Below are 18,542 nucleotides of genomic sequence, written 5' to 3'. Positions count from 1 at the left end.
AGCAGTCTTTCAAAAATGTGGAGCAAATTGCAATGCGATACCAGGAAAACAAATATCCCCAACTTGACCAAAATTCATTTACCCTAAATGACCTTTGACCTTGGTCATGTGACATGAAACTCAGGCAGGATGTTAAGTAATACTTGATTAACCTTATGGCCAAGTTTCATGAACTAGGTCCATATACTTTTTAAGTTATGCTGTCATTTCAAAAACTTAACCTTTGGTTAAGATTTGGTGTTGACACCGCCGCCGCCGTCGGAAAAGCAGCGCCTATAGTCTCACTCTGCTATGCAGGTGAGACAAAAACTATGACAAAATGTTCATTTAAATACTAAATGGGCCTATTTTTGTTTTTTATTGTCGGAAACAAAGTATGATTCGTCCCTGAACATTGCTGCACCTATCGTGATTTGGCAATCTCATTATTTTTAAAAAATTGTGCAAAATATAAAATACTGTAGAATACTAATGACAAAAGAAAATATAGAAAATGATTGTATTAGTTCCCTTGTGTAAACAATTTCTGTTTCCTTTTTTCCTCTTTTCTAACTTCTTTATTACCAAATATATATTCCCTATTCCTATTTTAATTATTTCTATATACTACATTCTTCCCCTTCATTCTATTTCCTTTTTGTACCTTTCTCCTTAATTCTCTTTCTTCCTTCTTCTTTTAGTCAAAATCGATTTGATAATATTTATTTGAAATGAAAGCCACTATTTGATAGCAAGAGATGATGAGACTTAATGGACCTCTTATAACCATTATCTTTTCCCATTGGAAAGTCCGCTTATTGAGCGCTATGAGACTTTTCAGAATACCAAGTCTTGTAACTACTCAATTAAGTCTTCGCGCATTCATAACGCGTACTATTGCAAGTGCGCGTAACGCACCCCTGCCAAATAAGGAAAGGGGCACTAAAGTGACTTTTCAGAATACCAAAATGCTAATTGAGCGCTAATTGACTGCTAATTGAGGTTCAGAATACCACCCTAGGTCTATATACTTTTCTAAGTTATGCTGTCATTTCAAAGACTTAACCTTTGGTTAAGATTTGCTTTTGAAGGTGCCGCCGTCAGAAAAGCGGCGCCTATACTCTCACTATGCTGTGCAGGTGATACAAAAATTAAATGATCCAATTCCAAATAAACACAATTCTCGATCAAACTGTAAATTAATATTTGAAAGCTCTCTTAACCACTGTATAATTTTGTTCCCAAATAATAAAGTTATCGGACATACAGAGAATAAATGAATTAATGTTTCTTCTTCAGTTTTACAAAAGGAACATAATCGTGAATCAATTTTATCTATTTTTAAAAGACATGAATTAACTCCCCAAATTCTGTGAATGAGCCGAAACTGAAACCATCTTAATTTAGTGTCTGTGGTACATTTCTGTGGAATATTGTAAACTACAGACCAGACATCTTGACTGTAATGAACATTTAATTTTGTGGTCCATTCATCTACAAACTTCCTTGCTACCTTTCAACAGATACTAGCTTGTCATTAATATTCCTCAATCCTTTTTGGTCTTTTAAAAGAAAACTAAAGTGTAAAGGTTTAAAAGGTTGAAAAATCTTGAGAGACCCTTCAAAAGATCATGGAAAGACTAATAAAAACTTGGAATGTTCATCGAAAGACTGCTGAGAGACCACCAAAAGACCATTTTCTTGAAAGACCACTGAAAGACCGTTTTGAACTGTTTCAAAAAGTTTTGGCACTCACAAGGACCACAAAGGCCATTGAAAGATCAGATCCATCAGGAATCGTGAAAGACCTCGGAGATCTTTGAAAGTTTGATGAAGGACCCTTAAAGACCAAGCAAGTTTCATGGTCATGGTCTTTCAGAGCTCTTTCGGGAGTATTCCTGAGCCATTCCATGGAGATGACAAAGTTCAGTGATCTTAAAGACTGGTACTGTAAGACCTTGCCAATTTTTGGTCTTTCAAAGATCCTTTAAAGGTTTCCCCTCTGTGGAATGGGGGCCTAATCTCTTGATTAAAGGCGTCTTCATTAATAAAAGTATGCATATTTTCAACAAGAACCTCACTCATCATCTCTCCAGCAAAATTTCTGGCATTCCCCATTGCTTTGCCTATGCTAGGATAGGAGGAGTAGCATGGACCATGTATGCGTAGGATATTCTTACAGAAAGACATATTATTATCTAGATTGTAGCAGCTAATATCAAACAGATAAAGAGAAGGGGAGTGAGATAAGAAGAGGGCAAGTTATGCGAGAGGAAAAAAACTTAGTAAGAGGGATTAAAAACAAAACATGGAGGGTATGCCATATTCTCTATTTTTTGTTGGGAGGTATGTTTTACTTACCTATCAAAGTCTTGTTCATCCTTTATTGTTATTTCGTCATCTAATGGCAGACTGCAAAGTGAGTAAACATGATAATTTGAAATCAACCTTGTCCAATTTGTATGTCAATATGACAACATGTTACTTGACATGTAGTCATGACCCATGAATGCTAATTCATAGAAATCAAAATTATATATTTTTACTAATACTTGCAGATACACCTGTGTATGTGGCAAGCCCAATAGTATATTTTGTAACATTGCAGGCCTCTACCAAAAAAAATTTGTCACTTGCCCGACAGGGCAAGTAATGAAAAATTTTGCTTGCCCGGTAGAAAAAACAGCTTGCCTATAAATTTGTTTTATAAATTTATTTATTATGACGGCACTACTCTTATTTTTAAAGGTCATACAAAGTAACAACAATTGAAAATCATGTACAGCAACGTAGGCCTGAGTCATTACGTTTATTTTGAAAAAAACTTTTCGCAATTTATAAATGGGCATTTAAAGGTCAAGTTCCACCCCAGAAAAATGTTGATTTGAATAAAAAGGGAAAAATCTAACAAGCACAACACTGAAAACTTCATCGAAATCAGACGTAAAATAAGAAAGTTATGATATTTTAAAGTATCGCATATTTTTCTCAAAACAGTTATATGCACAACTCAGTGATATGCAAATGCGAGTCTATGATGTCCATCACTCACTATTTCTTTTGTTTTTATTGTTTGAATTATACAATATTTCAATTTATACAGAAATGACAATAATGTGAAACTTGACTGAACTACATAATGTTAAACAATGTTAATTCCATAAGTTCAGGGAGGAATAATGCTCAATTTCAAATGACATGGGTGAGAAAATCAGAATATTTAATATTTCAGATAATAAAATACAAAAGAAATAGTGTGTGATGTCATCAGTCCCCTCATTTGCATACTGGCAAGGATGTGCATATAACTGTTGTGTGAAATTAAGCGAAACTTTAAAATGTCATAACTTTCTTATTTTACATTCGATTTTGATGAAATTTTCAGTGTTATGATTGTTGGATTTTTCTCTTTTTATTCAAATCAACTTTTTGTCGGGGTGGACTTGTCCTTTAAGGTTTAAAAAAAAAACCTTCACCAAAAGTTGCTAAAATTTCATAGTTTGCATCTTTAAATTCACGAAATGGTTATCTGTTTGCCAAATTTCCTTAGATTTGTTTTTAGTTGGAAACTGTAAAGAAAGCCAGCGAAACATATTCAGCTCTTTATTGACTCTGAAAAAGATCGATTTATGATGTAAAAAAAAAAAATCAAAAGTGGAGTGGCTAAAATTTCACATTTTGTATCTTTAAATTCATGAAATCATCATTTACTTTCCATACTTCCTTGATTTTTTTTTAATTAGACGAAAACTATCACGAAAATTATTAATATTCACCTCTCTCTTGTTTTTTCTTCATTTTGTGATGTTACATGTACACCTGGTCAATATTTTTTTAATTGTAGTCCCGCATGTAGACTTTCATGGGTTAAAAAAAAAAAAAAAAAACCATGAAAGTCTACATGTGGGACCACAATCATAAACAAGGCAAACGCCAAGCGTTGTCTCGCCTGCATATTGCAGTCATGAAGAGACTGCATGTTAAATCTGAAGGGTAACATTTAAGAAACTTTGCCAACTTTTATATTGTACCATTGGCAAATTTGTGTGAATATTATAAATGGTGCCAAGAACTATAGCCTACATGTAGCTCATTAAATAAATAACAACAACATTTTTTAAAGAATAAACAAGTAAAATACAAAATCTGGTTCAGGTATAGAGAGTACTGAGTTCTAAAGTAAAATATTAGTGTTAAAAAGTATAAAATCATAAAGTTCATGTCATTAGAGGAACAAAGTAGTGTGAAAGTTCATTGACCTTTGACCTTAATCAAATTCAACTCACATTCGAACTTGACCTGCACCTTCAAGAGATGGACCTCTGTTATGAGTTTGGCGATCCCACCTCGAAGCTATAGAAAGTTATTGTGTGTACAACACAGCACAGTGCCAGTCATGGAAAGTTCATTGACCTTTGACCTTAATCAAATTCAACTCACATTCGAACTTGACCTGCACCTTCAAGAGATGGACCTCTTGTATGAATTTGGCAATCCTACCTCGAAGATATAGAAATATATTGTGTGTACAGCACAGCACAGTGCCAGTCATGGAAAGTTCATTGACCTTTGACCTTATTCAAATTCGGCTCACATTTGAACTTGACCTGCACCTTCAAGAGATGGACCTCTGTTATGAATTTGGCGATCTCACCTCGAAGCTATAGAAAGTTATTGTGTGTACAACACAGCACAGTGCCAGTCATGGAAAGTTCATTGACCTTTGACCTTATTCAAATTCGACTCATATTCGAACTTGACCTGTGCCTTCAGGAGATGGACCTCTGGTATGAATTTGGTGATCCCACCTCGAAGCTATAGAAAGTTATTGGGTGTACAACACAATTGTTGACGACGACGACGGAAATAGTGATACAGGTCTATGTCTCGCTCCGCTACGTAGGCGAGACAAAAACATTTACCGAGTGTAACATCATCATAAATCAGAGTCAAGAAAGAGCTGAATATTAATTTTTTCCGTAGTTTCTAACTAAATCAAAACAATTTCAAGGTAATATGGAAAATAGATGGCCATTTCATGCATTTTTGCAAAATGTGAAATTTTAGCCACTTTTGGTTTTTTTTTTTTTTTTTTTTTTGGGGGGGGGAGGTTTTGCATCGGCAAATTGCGCAAGATGGTAGCGCATGCGCAGTCATTGCACACACAGAACATAAGATGCAATGGCACAGTTTTTAGAACGAGGTACCTGGCGATAAATAATTGGTAGTTGGCGCTGATTTTACATCAGTTTCCATTGTTTTTTTTTTACTGGTTTGACATACATGTAATATGACAGATAGTTGTGATTATCTAAAAGATATTGAAATTTACACGGTCTACTGATATTTCATTTCCAAAACAACCACTTGCCCGATCGGGCAATTGACTTTGAGAAATGCTTGCCCGCACATCACTTTCACTTGCCCCGGGCAAGCGGGTTTGTCGCGCCCTGACATTGAGATGTTTTCTATAATGTAGTTTATTAACTGTATACATGTAGGCCTACATAACAACAAATTGTTTTGAATTGGAAACATGCTTAAATGTAATTCATTTTTATACGAATGAATAAATTGAGTAATTTGAATTTATTTGGTGTTATTATGTTTATGTTACTTCAACCATAATCTTGAAAATGCAATAGATCTTAATAATAGCTTACAGTAGTTGTATAAAAAAATGTGTAGAGTTTGTATGTATTTTTGGAAACTTACTTGAATTCAGCGTAGATCTAATTTAGTTGATTTTGGGGGCTTAGTTTAAAAAAGAACATTACCTACTGTTGATATGACATGCTAAGCATTTTAGATTTTGTTCTAATTGTTTTAGATCTACTTGTTAAAATTATGTCGCTTTATGTCAAAAGCATGTAACAACTTTAATTATTTCCAAGTTAATTAAAGGGATGATCCGGGCTGAAAATATGTACTGAATATCTAAATACATAGAGTAAAATTCACAGAGCAAAATGCTGAAAATGTCATCAAAATTGGATAACAAATAATGAAGTTATTGAATTTTAAAGTTCCTCAATATTTTGTGAAAACAGTTATATGCACATCGTCATGAATATTCATTAGGTGGGCTGAGGATGTCACATCGCTATTACATGAAATCATAAATGCTTCATTTTTTCATATGAATGTATAAATGATGTCTCAATTATGATGAAATAAGTTGCGGCAATAATTAACTAATGGATTTTATAAGTTGTCAATCCAATTGTTTTAGTTCTTGGTAGAAAAATTATAAATAAATCTAATTTCATATAATAAAATACAAAAGAACAAGTGGGGATGACATCATCAGCCCAACTAATGAATATTCAAAAAGACATGCCTAGAACTGTTTTAACGGAACAATGCAAATCTTTAAAATTCAACAACTTTGTTATTTGTTATCTGATTATGATAGAATTTTCAGCACTTTGCTTTGTGAATTTTACTCTATTTATTGAGATATAAATATATCCGACCTGGACCATCCCTAATAATATGTAGGCATGTAAAGCAGGTGATTGTAATTCCTAGGCTTCAATGGGTGTTATGATTTTTATATAGCCAGACACTCTTTTGTTATGTCATCGTAGAGTGAATATTTGCTAGGTTGGGAAACCCAAGGCAGGCTAGGGCTACAGTCACGTACGTGAACCGCCTATAGGCTATGTATCAACCATGGACCTATGAAAAGATGGACGATTAATGCGAGCATTTCTTTGATCCAATGATAGTCACCGTCACCTGGATATGCGCATCTTAATGAGAACATACAGGTGTTGTAACAATAGCAATTACCATGACTACCAAGGGTATCTGATCACTCAAAGACAGAGCAGTTTCCCGGTCTTGATTTTTGTTGGCTGATACCGTTTCAGCATGTGCCTTTCAGTCAACATGCTTCATATATGGAGAAGCAGACAATTTTTATGATATGAAATATGATATTATTTGATACGCTAACTACTGCTCACACATACATGTAAGGACCTCAATAACGTTGAGAGATACACAATCTACATGTATACATGTGCCACGTATATCTGGAATATTATGGAGAAACTTGGGAAAATGTCATTTTAAATGGTAAACAATCAATCACAATATTGCCTCTATATTAAATATGCCGACATTTCCCCAAATAAAGCATATGGAACTAAGATTAACAAAGGTATAACAAAAACTGCACATCGATTTTCCATAATTTCATTGATTTGTTATCAACTGCACATATAATTTGTGAAATATAAATGTTATTTTACGAACTGCTTCAGTCCCTTCTCACGGTAACGATTATAGGACCAACGAAGACTAGTATGAAGAGAATGTTGTTCAGATAACAATTACAGTTACCTGTTAGAGAATTCATTCTCTAAGTGATGAATGTCCATCTCTTCATAGGTCCATGGTATGAACTCAGCAGAGCCTGCCAAATGTTATAAAAGCCCTCTCGCAGTAGGTCCCCTAGCAATCTTGTTAGCAACGCTTGTGAGCATCGTCTTGCTCACTCTCCAAAATGTCTGCGATAGCAAAATCCTAACAAGTGGAACGCCTCTGGCAGTCTCACCTGCATCGCGCGATTCAATATAGCAGCAGTGCTGACTTTGAAAACTACTATAAAATAATTACTCACAAAAAACACAATTCATATTACTACATTCATTGACAATAAATGACAATTGACCTTGATCATGCGACCTAAGACTTGTTAGTGATACTTGATTACCCCTATATCCACATTTTATAAACTATGTATTAGTATATCTATAAACTTTGAAAGTTATGACAGCAACTTAATAATTACCTCCAAAATGGCCAAAGTTCAATGACCTTACTGACCTTTCACTTTGGTCATGTGACCTGAAATCCGCGTGAGATATTCAGTGATACGTGATTACTCTTATGTCCAAGCTTTAAGAACTAGATCCATACATTTTCAGAGTTATAATTATTCAACAAATACCTCCAACATGGCCTAAGTCCAATGAACTTTGACCTTGATAATGTGACCTGAAACTAGCATATGATGTTCAGTGATACTATGTCCAAGTTTTATAAAATAGACCAATAAACTTGTAAGGTTACTCTATGTTGGTATTCAACAAATACCCCCAACTTGGCCAAAGTTCATTGACCTTAAATGACCTTTGACCTTGATCATGTGACCTGAAACTTGCACAGGATGTTCAGTGATACTTGGTACTCTTATGTCAAAGTTTCATGAATCAGGTCCATAAACTTTCAAAGTTATGATGGTAAATCAACAGATACCCCCAACATGGTCAAAAGTTCATTGACCTTTGACCTTAGTCATGTGACCTGAAATTCGCAGAGGGTGTTAAGTGATACTTGATTACTCTTATACCTAAGTTTTATGAACTAGACCAATAAAGTTTCGAAGTTATGATGGTAATCCGACAAATACCCCTTACTTGGTCAAAGTTCATTGACCTTAAATGACCTTTGACCTTGTTACCTGAAACTCGCACAGGATGTTTAGTGATACTTGATCACGGTACTCTTATGTCCAAGTTTTATGAATCAGATCCATAAACTTTCAAAATTATGATGGTAATTCAACAGATACTAGTACCCCAACTTGTTCAAAGTTCATTGACCCTAAATGACCTTTGACAATGGCCATGTGACTTTAAACTAGGGCAGAATGTTCAGTAATACTTGATTAACTTATGTCCAAGTTCATGAACTAGGTTCACACACTTTCTAAGTTATGCTGTCATTTCAAAAACTTAACCTTCAGTTAAAATTTGGTGTTGACGCTACCGCCGCCGTCGGAAAAGCGGCACCTATAGTCTCACTCTACTATGCAGGTGAGACAAAAACTAATGAAATTGTTAAAATTTAGTAAGGCTATGAATGTTTTATCATTTAAATTGACTATCGGTTTATCAACCTATATCGAACTTACTAACATTTACCTGCCTACACTGAAATCAATAGGCGGCTTAGCTTTACCATAATGGACCTTCATGTCATATTTGAAGATGATCGGAGAAGAAATGCAGCTGTTAGAGCACTCACAAGGACATCTCTGCTATTTCCACAAAAAATTATTGTTACCATGGCAACAATGTCTCCGCCCACACCAAAATCGATAGGTGGCTGTGTGATATACCATTATGGAACTTCATGCCAAATTTGAAGATTATCGGAGAAGAAGGCAGCTGATAGAGCGCTCACAAGGAAATCTCTGTGGCGGCGCAATGAGGCCAAATCCATAGTATCCTTCGAACTCTGTTCGGGGGATAATTACAATGTTTCAACTTACCCCACGTTCCAACTAACCCCGATCTCCCCTACTACACTCCTAAAATTTATTGTTATGTATCATTTACACAACAATTTGAGATGGTCACCTTCCTTCGGGCGAACACTTGGTATAGTAGTTCGAATCTAACAATTTTCTTTTAGAAATATAACAAAAAATAACCTGATTTCGAAGGCCTGCCATTTCCTTATAAAGCCGAGAAAATGTAATCTATCAACGTTATCAGTTCGGGAAAAATAATTAAAATGTAATAAGATGTTATTTAAAACAATAAGAAATTATGAAGATATTGAAAATAAGGATTTTGAAATGCTATATAAAATTTACGCTATATTTTCATAAATTTCTGCACTTTGTATCACTCATCACAATGACTGATAATTTGTAATATTACCGAAACTTGCTAGTAAATTCAGTATAAGTTTGTACACCGATAGTCAATGTAAATGATAAACATTCGTAGCCTTACTAAATCTTAACAATTCCATTGGTATTTAGGATTTTAATATCGCTGACATTATGGAGAGTGAGGAAAATGATGCTAACAGGCGTTGCTAACAGGGCTGCCAGGCTCGAAAATCCGATTTAGCTCTGCCCACTTTTTACACTAAGTTGGAGGGATTAACGTATGTGCAGTTTATGCATGCACACAGGTGCCATTAGCATTTCATTTGTTGAGAAGTAAGGAAGCTGCAAGAATAGAAGCAGCAAACCAGAGGGTCACACCCTTGATGCCAGGACAGGCATGGTAGACAGCCTGTAATTCCAGTAGGCAGAACCTTTCCAGACAGACTATAAACTTTGATTTTATGATCTTATGTATAAATAAACCAAGACTGGTCTAAAAGGTGAATATTTGATATCTTGATTTTCTTTATAAGCCGTGTTAGCATTGAGACCAAATTGGCAATTCCATTTCTAATATTACAACATCATGTTCAATAATAAGGACAGAATATATTCCTGATTCATTCGCTATTTCTTGTCTATGTTATTATATTGAACAGGACATTTGTGATTTGATATGTCTTTTGTAAGATTTTTTCTTATGATCTTGGACAGGAGTTGTATATATGTATATGATATTTTGAATAGTTGTTTATCAAAGTAGGACTATCTATTGAGTTGAAGTTATTTAAGTGAGTTTTACTGAATAGTCTTAACCAAAGACTTTTGTATTCATAATTTGTTTGCCTATAAATGTTTAATCATTCAAATATATCACTTAGTTTTACATTGAATAATAAGCATTTACAGGAATTGTAATTGAACTTTAATAGTCTCTATAGATATTATGTCATCTTGTTCCCTAGTTTGTATTTTAGATGGCGGATTACTTTACATGTAGGTGGTGCAATACACCGTTACAGATTACGAGGGTACTGATTACACAGTTATGCAGTAGGAGAGTAACCTATGGCATGGATAAGTGGTTATGATTACTGAATTCATCACTGATTTATGGGTCAGTGGAATGAACGCCATATACCCAGGTGAAAATTAACACCAGATAGCCGACGACCAGCCAGGTTTTTGATATCGGCCTCGATTCATCTTTTCTTCGATTACGAGGTATATCGCAACACCGAGATCCTTCTGGGAAGGGTCATTTCTTTGACACCGAGGTAGAACTCTTACTTTATTCGTCAGTTTTAACTTCACAGGATCGTTCTTCAAAACTTAAATAGAACAGAGTACTGTTTTCATAAACATATAAAAAAGGCCTATCTGACCTTGGTCATGTGACCTGAAACTTGCACAGGATGTTCAGTGATACTTGATTACTGCAGGCACTGTTTTGCATTTTATCTATCTCACTAATGTTATAATGAACATCGTTAAAAATAAAGTTTCAAAAATATTCTTACATACCTCTCATCAGCTCTTTCTATAAGATTTTGTAATACTCCTTCAAACTTAACACGAGCATGTGTCACTTCAGTAGTTTCTTGTTTTATCTTTATGGGTGTTGACAACATTATGCTTCTTGTGAGATCCTGCCTATAGCATGGGAAAAGAAATTACTATGATAAAATATTATTACAACTATACAAATTAACTGTGGGTGGCAATGGGTAGGAATGTGACAAAGTCCCAGACAAATTTCACCCTTATAGAACTTCAAATTTTCAGCCAACAGATACAAAACTACTTAAAATAACCTACCTGTTTCTCAAAAGTTGGTTTTAGGTTTTGAATTTATGCGGCAAGCCAGAGCAGTGCATGTATTTGCCATCCATCATTTCATACATGTAGGTAGGTATTAAAACCCAATTACTTTTACTTTTTAGCATGTCTGACTGAAAATTGCTCAAAAATTGATTTCATGTACAAAGTCAATGCAAATTGTATTATCAACTTTTTGCAGGCTAATAAATTGATTTATTCTAACAATGTATGCTTTTTATGAATGGAAAAGTGTCCCCGACAAAATTCATCAAAAAAAACAATACAAGCATTATGTTTTGGCAATTTCTTACAAGTAGATATTTGGAAATGTAAAAAAATGATATTTTCACCCAAAATGAGCACTCTACTGGGTAATTATATAAATTGAGTTAGATTCAAAAACATATACACAAAACACATTTAGGGCAAATTTCAAACACTTATTTCCATAATAATTCAAAATAATCAATTTTTTGAAAATATGTCGATACAGTCTTTGTATGTATGTATAATTTACATTCGGCTCTACGTGAGTGCAAATTTTCATGGCGATCATACCATTAGCGGCTGAGATCTGAAGGGGGGGGGGTCTGAAATAGCCAAGTTAAATATTAAAGGAGAATGAAACTCTTGGAGCAAGTTAGCTTTTGTGAAAGCAGAAAAATCAAAGAATAAGATCAACAAAAGTTTGAGTAAAATAGGACTAGCAATAGAAGAGTTATGAGCATTTGAATGTCGAGATCACTGATGCTATGGAGATCCTCCTATTGGCAATGCGACCAAGATCTATGATGTCACAGATGAACAACTCTCCCCTTTTGGACACTGAAAATATACCCCAAAACATCTCTTTTTGCTCATTCTAATCATTATGACAAACGATTCATCAATGATATAATGTTGTGAAACCTCTGTACTTGTCCTCTCATAAAGACTCTATAAAAGTGAGAATATAAGTGAAATAAGTACTAAAGTAATGAGGGAGTTGTACGTGTGTGACATCACAGATCTTGGTCGCATTGCCAATGGGAGGATCTACATGGCATTAGTGATCTCAATATTCAAATGCTCATAACTTTCTTATTATTCATTCAATCTTCCTCAAACTTTCAACAATATGTTTCTTTGATATGGATTCAGCTGGTTTCAAGGGTTTCATTCTCCTTTAAGGGTTAAGCTTTAATGCATGTAACAAGTAAAACTTTACCTGACACAGCAGTTTAGATCAAAAAGTTTTTAAGAGCTCTCAATCTGGTGAATACAAAAATGATCCCAAAATAAATTGCAACTGTATGTAAATGAGTATTTTTGGTTACAAAAGTGATATTTTAATTTGTTCATACCTTGGAAATCATACTTTGGAAGTACATGTAGGCATAAAGTTATACAAAACTTATTTGTCTCTCGGTGTCTAAAGATCAGCAGTACCTGTAATCACTTCGAATAAGCGCTGTGTTGTTGTGGAAGTGTATGAACAACAGGGTTAAACTTGTCCTTCTTTTGTGACCAGAATTTGTCAAGGATCGATTTAAAAGAGGTCAACAGACTTTCTGCAACATAGGATGGAAGGTTATTCCACTCACTGACATTCTTTGAATAGATCTTACACATGCTTTTTTGGAGTTTAAACTGGTGACCTCTAGTTATGGTGACTGATAAAGTGTTGAAAACTTAAATTGTTGGAGTTCAGCTATTCCATGCAGTATTTTGTAGGCTTGTAGCATATCACAGAAGGCATTGAGCCTTCTGTATGCTAGCGTAGGCAGGTTCAGGTATTTTGTTGCTCACATACTAATTGCTTAAGTAGATTTTAGTTTAGTTGTCCAACGCTGGACCCTTTCCATTTTGGTAATGTGTTTCTTTAGATAGAGTTGCCATACACGTGAAAAGCATTCCAATGTAGGCCTCACAATTGATTTATACAATTGCTTATAAGTTATAAACCTTACCCTTGTTGTCAATAGATGAAAAAGTCCGCTTGATGATTCCTACTTTACGGTTTGCAACATTACAGGCAGTGTCAATGTGATTTGCAAACATTTTCTCATCAAACATGACCCCAAGATCCTTTTCTTTTTCATCAACAGGAATTGGTTTGTTTGCATCTGACATATACATGTACTCACAATGGGGATAATTTTTTCCATAGTGGATAACTTTGCACTTTTTCCATGTTGAAGGTGAGTTGCAAAGTTTAGCTAGTTCACCTTGGAGAATAGCACAGTCCTCGCTATTTGCAACTGGTGAGTAGAGCTTTGTGTCGTCTGCAAAAAGTTTAACTTTGCACTTGTCGGACTGGATAGCTTCAGGCAGGTCATTAACATAAAGAACGAAGAGGGTTGGCCCGAAGACGCTGCACTGTGCTACACCACTCGTAACCATTGATGCTGTAGATACTACACCATTGATCACTACTTGCGGCACTCTTCCACTGAGAAAAGACTGAATCCAATTCAGTATGTTGCCTCTGATACCATATGCTTTAACTTTTTCCAACAGTCTGATATGTGGCACACTATCAAATGTTTTACTGTAGTCCAGGTATATACAATCCACACTTCATCCGCTATCTAGCTTCTCATGCCAAGTTTCAGACACATCAAGTAGTTGTGTTCAAGACCTGCCTTTCATCTGGAAACAAGTTGGATCTGTTCATGTTGTCTACTTTCGCATCTCTGAGGAAAGATTCCATCATCTCGCATAGTGTGCTGGTTAAACTCACTGGACAATAGTTACTAGGCTTTTTCTTGTCTCCTTTTTGATATAGGTGTAACATGAGCCATCTTTCAATAATCTGGAACTGCTCCTTTCTCCATTGACAAGTTAAACAATTTTGTCAAAGGTTTTGCAATATAATTTACCAACACCTTCAAAATTTGATTATGAACATTGTCAGGTCCAGGGGACTTCGTCTGATCATGGACCTATTACAAATGGAAATTCAACGAGAGCATTTTATGGCCACCACCTGTTTCCAGCTGTCACACAGTTAACTTTGTCTTTGTTTGCGCTTTTTTTACGATGATCGCCCGGGGCAATTGCTTACTCAATCCCTTCTCGGACCATGACAGTCACCGCTCGATCTCTGGCCCTCTTTCGACCAGATGCGGTCATGTAAGCTCGATCGCTGCGATCAGGGAAAGTCCCTGCATTACCTATAATGCAATGCGCAATTTATTTCCGGTTTTCAATACATTATTTCACGTTGTCAATATTGTGCAATTGTTGTCTGATCATCAGAAAAAATTGTATTAAATTTCGCCAAACCTCTGGAATTTTACGCCCAAATGAAAATCAACTTCTGACCAAAGGTAAGCGCGACTATCAACATCAATACTGTCCAAAAAAGATGCATTTTTAACGTCTTTCCACATGTTTCTCTGTCAAATTTTAACTGCTTTTTTGCTGTAGATATACTGATCTACACGGTGATGTCAATGCATTTTGTGAGCGGTTGTTAGCAATGTCCGTAAGAAATATGTTTATGCACGCCTGTTTTCTTGTTTCTGCGATCATTTTCATAGCGCTAACGTTCGCAGCTGTGTGTTGCTTTTGATAAAGTAAACGAACAACATCGCAATGTGTAGGAGCAGCGCACAATTGACTTCCGCTGTCCATCAGTGACAGCGTGTTTTACGACCGGCTTGATGGGCTTCAGCTGCCAGCGCTCTCCGGCTTGATGGGCGTCAGCTGCCAGCGCTCTGTTTATAAAAGGATTAGCGGTGATGGTCTTAGGCCGAAAGGAGGGGATTCGTTGAATGCCCAGTTGTAATAGGTCCATGGTCCGATCAAGCTTCTTGATTGCCTCTTCAACCATCGATTCCGTAATAATCACTTTTTCCAGAGTTGAAACACAATGTTTAGGGTCACAATTCTCGCTACCCCAGATAGCGATTTCGCTGAGATCCGGGAAAATCCCTGTAACGCGCATTGCATTATGGGATAGCTTTTCGGTATTACAACTTCCTGATCGGAAGTCCAATGCACTGTTTTGCCATTCAGATCAACAGTGCCGTCATGCACAACAACACAACGTGGCTTTCGCTCGGAAAGTTCGTGATCACAACCCTCTCTTTCACATTTTCACGTGAAATATATATTTTTTTTCTATTTATAATTCAAATGGAATCAAAACTGACCAAATTAGATAAAACGTATTATAATCTGTACATATTACGCTGATTGGCATCGATTTCAGCATGGTGGAAAACTCAGTATCGCGAACCTCGCGCGAGCATAACTCAGAACCGGAAGTGGTGATGACGACCCGACGAAGTGAAAATTATCTCGTCTTGCGCATTATGAGATTTTTGTTCCTATTTGGGGTAGCGAGAATTGGAAATATGCGATAAATCTTCTCTAGTAAATATTTATACAGACACAAAACTAGAAATCTGACGTGTCCAAAGACACAGATGCCCCCGCTTAACGCGATCAGAAATTCATTCAATATGAGTTATTGCGCGGAAACCAACTCGCATTTGTAATGAGATGTGACCTTTGACCTGCGGACTTGTCTGTTTTTGGTGTCATCTACATACATGTACACACCAACAATTTTTAAAATTCTATTACATTTTTTTCGAGTTATTGCGCGGAAACCAACTTGCATATTTAATGAGCTGTGACCTTTGACCTGCAGACTCGAATTGAAACTTAGCCTGTATTTTGGTGTCATCTACCTATACACAAATTTTTTTTGTAATCCATTAAATATTTTTTGAGTTATTGCGCGGAAACCAAGTGGGGGGATGGACGGACGGACAGGGTCGACGCTTAATGCCCCTCCGGACTTCGTCTGCGGGGGCATAAAAATTGTTCAGTACAGTAGCTTTGTCATCATCTGTGTCTGCTGAGCCGCCATTTAGTTTCTTAAGAGATCCAATTGGGGTTTTTGTCTTTGTTTTACTTTTCACATACTTCCAGAAATATTTCGGGTTGGTCTTAGGTTCAGCAGTAAGTTTCTTTTCAAAATACAGTTGTATGTACTTCTTAGCATTAGCAACTGTTGAAGTGTTTTAGTAACTTCATTTGTAACTCTTTTAAATTTGTTCCTGTCTTGTTGACTTCGTTCATGATTTCTGAAAACGATTCCATGCTTCTGTTTGTAACTTATAATTTTCTCAACAGCAGCAGTCATCCACAGAGGTATTACCTTTTTGGGAGTTTGAATTCGGGTTAGGGCTGTTATCGATAACTTCTTTATCGCTATTCTTGTCGATAATCGTTTGTTTTTTTACACTTAGCGATATTGATAACCTTTCTTTCGTTGTCGATAATACCCACTATTATGTAGGGACACAGTGATTTTCCGCGATTTTACAGAATAAGCCTTCAAATTTATGTCAGTTTTTGAGAGGCAAATCCTTTAGAACTTGCAAAGTTAAGGGCGTTTGATAAATTAATGATCAACCATGACCAGTTTTAATTGTTTATTAAAGCAAATTTAATAAATTATCAAACTGGACTTTAATGCATGAGTGAACGCAAATTGCACTCTTTGGGCAGCATTTCAACTTCATCACGTGGATCTCAGCAATGTGTTCATGGGAGTCGGGAGAATAGGGGGTGAGAGAGGACTAAGCGGAAAAAGTAGGTTGATGGAATAAAGGTCAACAGAACATATTTCCCCCTCCCCTCCTGTTGATAGACTGATTGCTACTGTCATGTACACGTGAAGTCCAGAACAGAATGTTGATTTAATGATAAATTCTAAATTGGGGCATCAACTTTTTCCTATCAATCATATAATCAACAATTTATCAGTAAATCATTCAATGTGCAATGTGATAAATCAAACATTTTTCATTTTTTTCAATAAATTATTTCATAAATCATCATAATCAGTAAATTTCTGTGTAATCATTCAATCAAAAAATACGGACCATCTGCCATCTGTCACTTTAGTCACTAGGTCACTTGGCAGTTAAGTTTTGAATAGGCTTCAATCCAGGAAGTGAGACAGAGAGAGGGAGCCTGGGAGGGGGAGGGTACATATGACTTTTAATTTGTAGAAGGACAAAAAGAAGAGGAATGCCCTTTTAACCAAGTCTTACCATATCTCGCCCTCTTGCTTGTAACAGGTACCATCACATAACTCTGACTCTCACAAACACACTACTGAGGTCCACAAGATGAATATGCTACACTAAAATTACAATTCCAGTTCACTAGGGCTGTTATCGTTCAGGAAATTCTCTGCCGATATCATGCTAAAAATATCTTAACGATATCGTGACTATTTTTTTAATGCATTATAGCGATGTCACATACTCGCGTTGGTCAAAATTTGTATCTGCCACTGTACCAAGAACGCTTTAAAATCCGTTTTCATCAGATGTAAATGACGACATAGCAATCTTTTAACAAACATATTTAGCATATAAAATATATCCTCTCCTTTCACGTTATTAGCATTATTTTAGGGTTGGATGAAGTTTTATCGATAACTATGGGGCTTTTTGGACATCGTTCTGAGCAGTTAACGTCTTTCGCCTATCCGCCATTTTGATACCGTGCTGTAGGCCTACATTTTCGAACATAGAGGGCAGCAACAGACGGCTAGGCTGTGAGATAACTGCCTTCTATGTTAGTTGCGCTTGTGATGTTTTTCGATTCGATTGAATGGAGTCGAGTGCAGTCACGATCTCACTGCCAATTCGCTATAATAGCGAAGTGGGGGTGAGATCGTGCTTTGTGGCAACTATTTTGCTGAGATTTTGGAGTAATTTCTGTTGCTGTTCTGTGCAGTTTGATGAAAAATATGCTTTCCTTGATTTTCCGTTTGAAAAGCAACTTTCAAAAATCAAAGGGCAGTTTCCGTGAATTCTGTGAAATTACAAAGTCAAAAAGGGGCCTAAGCTTTCGATCCTAGCAGAATCTTCGTCGGAGGCAAAATGACAAACATATAAAGTGGAACAACCATAATATAGACCACAAACAAGCTACAGCAACACTCGAAACAAGTACACAAAAGGGGCATTATTGAGTAGAGAAGACCAATCAGGTTAGTGAAGGGGATGAAAGAAAAGGAGTAGGCAGACACAAAGGGAAGTTAGTGTAAGGTCAGTAAAAGACCTCAAGCCAAGAGGGATTAAGATAATGAGGC

General features: G+C 36.0%; 1 long non-coding RNA gene across 1 annotated transcript; it reads right to left on the bottom strand.

Annotated features, from left to right (window-relative positions):
• Positions 1–548: 548 nt before the first annotated feature.
• LOC135153706 (uncharacterized) lies at positions 549–14,302 on the bottom strand. The gene is made up of 3 exons (XR_010293214.1): positions 12,778–14,302; positions 11,138–11,266; positions 549–2,391 (listed from the first exon to the last, which is right to left on the bottom strand). It is a non-coding gene; the product is annotated as an uncharacterized LOC135153706 (long non-coding RNA).
• Positions 14,303–18,542: the final 4,240 nt, after the last annotated feature.

The sequence above is a fragment of the Lytechinus pictus genome, chromosome 3, assembly GCF_037042905.1.
Source record: "Lytechinus pictus isolate F3 Inbred chromosome 3, Lp3.0, whole genome shotgun sequence".
Lineage (NCBI taxonomy): Eukaryota > Metazoa > Echinodermata > Echinoidea > Temnopleuroida > Toxopneustidae > Lytechinus > Lytechinus pictus.
Note: the sequence above shows the minus strand (reverse complement) of the source record. Positions and strands in the feature narration are given on the sequence as shown.